Here is a 6,490-nt window from a genome sequence, read left to right on the forward strand (position 1 = left end):
GCAAGATGAGGACAAGATGGTTGGGACCCTACACTGTGGATAAATGCAGTAACAATGGTTCAGTTCTGATCAAAACCATTGATGATGAAGCCATTCCCATGCTTGTGAATGAACATTGGTTGAAAGTCTACAAGAAACCCCTCTCCAAGCGAGAGTTCATTGAAGATAAAATAGTGATGGTAGTGGAGCATTTTTTAGCTTCCACGTCACCCACTCACTGAAGAAAAGAAAAAAGGACTCAAGTGAAAACCTCCATGAGGCGCTTGAGTCCCATCATTGGGTTGAAAACCTCTTCCGAGATGGCATAGTGACGAAAAAAAAAAAAAAAAAAAAGAATAAGATCCCTAGGTGAAAACCTCCCTTGGAAGTGCCCAGGGCAGGAAATTAAGGTGAAAACCTCTCTGAGGCACCCTAGTTGTTTTCAAAAAAAAAAAAGAGGCAAAAGAATGAATTTTTGTTGCATTGCAGGTTTGCAGGAGGACTACACAAAGCAGAATAAGGTGCCAAGGGAACCCTGACATTCACACCAACACCTATCTCACCTTCTCCATACCTCCCTCCATCATATTTGGCATCTCTTTCACCCACTGTAATTTTTTTTTCCAAAACTATGTTTTCTACAAGAGGCTCTATCTTTTCTACAGGAGGCTCCTGTAGGAATTACAAAGAGCCAAACATGTTTGCAAAAGGCCATTTGAGGGACCAGGAGAGCTTTATGAGGAACTTATCATCCTTCTTACCACCTTCAAGCCTCCTTGCTATCATATCCAAGTTTGCATCACAGCCCCAAGCATCCATTTTTTTTCCTATCCAAGAAACACACAGGAAAAAGCAGTTTCCCAATATGAAAAAAAAAACAAAAAGGAAAAAAGGAAAAAGGTGCCAATAACCATACCTGAAGCTTACCTATTTTCCCTCCATCATGCATGACACCTTTGGCATTATTCTCGAGCTCCAAGCATAGGGAAAAGTTGAAGTTTCAAGGGGAGAAGCAGCTACAGGAGCTCCTGTAGTAGCTGATCTCAAAGAAGTCCAGCACCAACAATAGAAGACTACACATCTGAAGGTGGGAAAGGCACATGCAGCCCAGCTCCAGCAAAAGAAGACCCTACAAAAATACACCACCACAAATTAGCTAGCAGAGGCAACATGCATGGAGAAAAATGAATACATGCAGCAGAGAGAGCCACAACACCTCACAACCAATACACTCTGATCACAGGTAAGTAACTAAATCACTCCTCTATTTTCATTTGTGTAATTAGGAGTCATAAAAGGGCAAGAAGATGGTTGAGATTGAATGAGGGAAAGGTGTCCAGTTAACTTGGCCACCTTCATCTAGTTGACTCCGCTCATCCAAGATGTCACCCACACGTGCGCACAGTCAACTCAAGAAAAGATGCCAAGGACAGGTAGTGGAGAAAGAGTGAACTCCGATGCAATTATGAGGGATGATTATGAGGAGAGGCCATGATGACAAGGCAAGTGGGGACCAACATTCTGAATATGGACAATGTACACATTTCCAGCTCAGCACTCATAACTGAAAATATCCATAAAGGGTAATGATCACTCCTCCCCAAGCATTCTCACCACCTTTTCTTCATTTTCTCCTCATAACTCAATTACAGGAACCTTCTTGTGCCCCCACAGCCTTGTAACCACCATCCTCCATCCATTTCCTCCCTATCTTTGCTCTCGACATTTTCTACAGGAGCACCTATAAGAAATCTATAGGAGGGACGGTAGGCTTTTATATCAGGGGCAATGAGCCATTTTGAAGGGAGAAAATGGTGTTTGGCATGAAATTTGGTCTGAAGAGGTAGGGTTCATGCATGCCCCCTGTTGAATATCAATACATGAAAGAAGTGGTCTCAATTTGAGGGTGAAACCAGTCTTTAGGAGGGCAGGAAATACATAAAAAAAAATAGTAAATAAAAAAATAAATCTGTTTATTTAAAAAAAAAAAAACACAGCTTCCTCTATTTTTTATTTTTCTCAAAAACTCTCTATCTCCACCTCCATATTTGTTTTTTTTTAAAGCACAGGCAGCATGACAGAGGGTTTATGAGAAGGGAGCCCACTAACTCCACTAGGCTCCATTAACATCCCCAAGTAGTGGACATATTCATAAGAGCAAACTGGATGAAATTTTTTGAGAAATTTCGAGGGTTGGATGAGGAGATTGCCTAAGAATTTTCTCTCTCTCTAGTCCCTCACACAAGAACACATTCCATTGTAGCCACTAGAGGCCTCTCCATCGAAATAACCCCAGAATTCATCAGTAGGGTCACTAACCTTCCTCTTGGGCTGCCTTGGAGTAAAGATGAAAACCCATTGGCCAGGCTGCCAAGAAGAAATTCTTCCAAAATAATGAAACCCCTGTGGAAGATGAAAATGGAATTAGAAGGGCTAGTATACCATATCCTGGGGATGAGGTTAGCTACCAAATAATGAAATAAATTTCTTGTAAGGAGAGGCACAACATTGTCTATGGTTATCATTTCAGAATCCTTCATGACTTGAGGTATGGTATGGATACCCCAGCACCCAAAAGCTCAATATCCCTTATTTTCTCCTTCAGTCCCTCATTGACTCCAGCATCAAGGTACAAGTAGGAAACTCAGGGCAGTTAGCTCACCATGGCTTAATCAAACTCCTAGTGGAAGAAGCCCTCCATACCTTTACACTCCCTATAGCATGGGAAATTTTCTGAAACATGACAGTTGAATATGACATAAAGAATAAACCTATGATGTTAGTCTTATCGGTAATGAGGAGGAAGAACAACGAGGAGAATATGAAGCCAGTGGTGGTAGAATAGAGCAAGAAAGTGAGAAGGAAGGAAAAGAAACAGAGGAGGGAAAACTTGAAGAGCTAGAAAAAGAGGCAGAAGAAGGAGAAAAGGAGGTAGAGAAGGCAGAGGAAGGGGAAGAATCCCCTAAGACTTTGGAAAGAGAGGTAGCAACTACCCTCACTGCCCTCAGTACACCAATCGAGCCAAAATGGAAGAGGAAAAGACAGACCTCCATGTATTTCAGGGCAAGGAAGAGCACAAGGATTAAAACAGGCAAACCTCAGCCCTCTTCAAAATTTCCCATTACCATTGAAGATTCACCATCTACCCAGGTGAAAGAGTCTCCCTCCAAGACATCTATCACATATGAATGGGGGACTTCAAGATCTGCTACATGGAAGGGAAAAATAGTACTACAGGACCGAAAACCAGAACTACAGGAGGCTGAAACAGTCCTACAAGAGACATTGTCTAAACTACATGAGACCCAAAAGCTTGAGGAAAGGATAGAAGGACAGCCAAAGGTTAAGGAGGAAGAAAAAGAGCCTGACTCCCAACCTAGTCTTGCCTCCTAGTACAATCTACTTGAGGGAGGCAGAATAATACCACAAAAATTTTCAATTCCACTTTCTTTTGAATTGGAGAAGGAAAGAGTGAGAACACATAGGTGGATGCAGATAGCCAAATCCAAAGGGGTTGAGGATGTTGGCCATATGGAAAACAAACTCAGGGAAATGGGAAAAGGATTGAGTTCTCTCAAAGATAGAGAAGCCATCACAAGAAGCCACCTGGAAAATGAGAATAAAATCCTAAGGAGGCAACTGCAAGAGAAAGAGGCTCAGCTGGCATACATGGCTAGCTTATCCATGGAGGCATTACAATGCAGAACGCCAACCAAATCTTATGGCCTCTATCTGAAGGACCAATGGCTTCAATTCCAAATAAAGACTTTGGCACAAAGAGGTACAATGCCTTTCCAAGACTATAGGTAGTTCATGGACCTGTGTGACCAGAGCACCTCGAAGGATAAAGAAAAGATGGCATAGTTATACCTACATAACATGGCCCTCATAGACATGAATGTGTGGGATCCCATTGCCAAGTTAGGGGACCTGCAATTAATGGCCATGGCCTCATGGATGAACCATGAAGAATTGAGGGCAGTAGAAATAAAAAGATTGATGATAAAAGAGCAGAATGAGCCATTAATGATAAGAGCTGAGCCATCAGATCCTATGGCACTCATCATCACACAAAACCTACTTGCCAATGACCCTTAGATTGCCCCTAAAATCCATTAAACACTTTGAAGATATGCAAAGGCTACTTGGGGATGACTGTGTGCATGCATGCATGAGAAGATGGAACACCTTACCTCACAGTTTACAGATCAGGGAATACCATTCCCCCATGAGGCTGAAGGAGGCATTGAAAAGAGTACTAATGTAAAAGCGCTCCATGTAAACACTGAAGGTCAATTGGATTGGCCTCATACTGAGTCCTCCACTCCTATTAGGCATGCTGGAAGGCAGAAGAGAAGAAGTAGAGGAGGAGCAATGGAGGGACATAAAAAGAAAGGCAGGGTTTTATGGCCAACATGAGCAAACCACATCAGAAGCTTGGGATGCTCGGGGGGACACCAGGGCCATAAAAGATGAGGAGATTTACTAAGTTTCTCATGGTATGAGCAACACCTTCAGTGGGGGGTGATGATGAGCCTCATAAATGAGTAATTATATGGGCTCATTTTACCTCCTAACCTAGTCAAATCAACCATTCTCTTAGCTTATTGTATGATTTTCTAATTATATTTATGCTTATAGAGTGAGTTGAGTTAGTTATGATGCCATGTGGTCTAACATGTGTTTAATGCAGCTTATTGATGAATTTTGAGGTCAAAGTCAAATATCCAGTGGTCAGATGGTAGCAATAAGTCGAAGTAGACAAGGGAGAGGACTTATACTAGGGAATCCCCCTCATTTATTACTCCTCACTTCTAATTCCCCTTCATTTAGCTAAGAGTACAAGCAGCTGAATCATGCACTAGAATGCAGTCGAATAAGTGGAGGATGATTGATAGTTATCTCGAGTTTTGGGAGCCAAGCCTCCCTAATTTTAAGGAAGTTGTTGGTAGCTTCAAATGTATAAGTAGAGAGGCCTAGGGCCTCACTAGGGTTGGGTTTTTTTTCTTATGTAAACTCTGCTCGGGGCCTCATTAGGGTTGGGTTTTTTTTCTTATGTAAACTCTGCTCAAATTTCGAGCTTATTATTTTGTGATAGTTTCATGTAAACTTGCTATTTTTTTGATATAAAGATGGAATCCTTTTTGAGTTAGCACTGAGTTACCTTGGAGGGCTAAGGCACTTGGGTTAGGGTCCAATCCAAGTAGCCCAGCTTCTCTTCACTTGTATTTGTATGCTTACTTCAGTTTGTAGATTAATTTGCATTTAGATGTATTTTCTTTCATCGTTAAGAATAGGTTGCTTCTCATGATTTAGTAGTTTGCTTCCATTTGTGCTTTCTGAAGTAGGTTGAGTAGCAATTAGAAAAGATTCAAAAGGTTAGAAATAGTGCCTTGGCCTCTCTTCCTCCCCCTGGGACCATGATTTGAGGCAAAGACCCTCTTGCTGCCCCAAAAACACAGATTTTCCTCATTCATGGGACTTCTAGTGTTTGTAACTTTTTAGTAGTTTAGTAATCCAGTTTTGCTTTGCTTCAAATCTTCCTTGTCATGTTCACTACTTTATTTTCAATATTCATATTTCATGCTTTCCTTTCTTGCAACATTTCTCAGCATGTCCTTTCATAGATCATAGTGTAGACCATTTTTATGCAAAAATCTGTTCTTCCTTAATGCACTCATTTCATTGTTTGCTTGATCTTCTTGGTTAACTGTCAGTCCCTTTGCATAAGATCTCTTCCAGCATTATACCAGCTTCTCAGAAGTCACATCCTCCCTCTGATCCATGCCCTATAGGTCTCCCAAACCTCACCACAATTCTGCCTTACTTTCCTGCATTTTCCATAGAACGTCTTCCTCTCTCCTTGAGCAAACTCAATCATCTTTCTCTCTCTTGGTGATTCATGGTATACCTTAGGCACCCTAACACCTCACCCAAACCTTCTTCCACCTTTTCCACCCACTCTAACACCCTCAAAGTAGCAAAAATTGCTCTCGGCCTCCTCTTGTAGGCCTCTCGTAGTTTCCCTGTGTCCTTCTATAGTTTTTCCTGTAGCCTTTATTTTGAAGGCCGAGTGTAGGAAAAGCCTCCAGAAGGCCACCTAGGACCTGCTAGGACCCATCCACACCATCATACATCCTTCTAAGCTCCAGAACCACCATTTAATGTCACCTATTCACCGCCACACTCACACACAATAAATTAGATGCATGTCAAATTCACATAAAAACACATGAAAATCCAAAAATATGTTTTTTGCTTATTTACTTCTAGAAATAGCATGGTTAGATGTTGTTTGCTTTCTTGAGTAGGAAATGTTATTGCTTTCATGGTCTTCATAGTGTTTTTGGCAAAATTAGAATTAGCTTGATAATTAGGGTTTACTACGTCATGCTTTACATTCTAGTTTTTTTCTCCTTTCTGCAATTAGAATAGCTTCTATAGAGTAATAATTCTTTCTTTCATCACACATAGAGCTTCTTCTAAGATCTATAGAAGTTGGCTTGAGCTC

Source organism: Pinus tabuliformis, chromosome 7 (genome assembly GCF_031772625.1).
Source record: "Pinus tabuliformis cultivar Carrire ecotype Pingquan chromosome 7, CPIR1, whole genome shotgun sequence".
In the NCBI taxonomy this organism is placed as follows: domain Eukaryota; kingdom Viridiplantae; phylum Streptophyta; class Pinopsida; order Pinales; family Pinaceae; genus Pinus; species Pinus tabuliformis.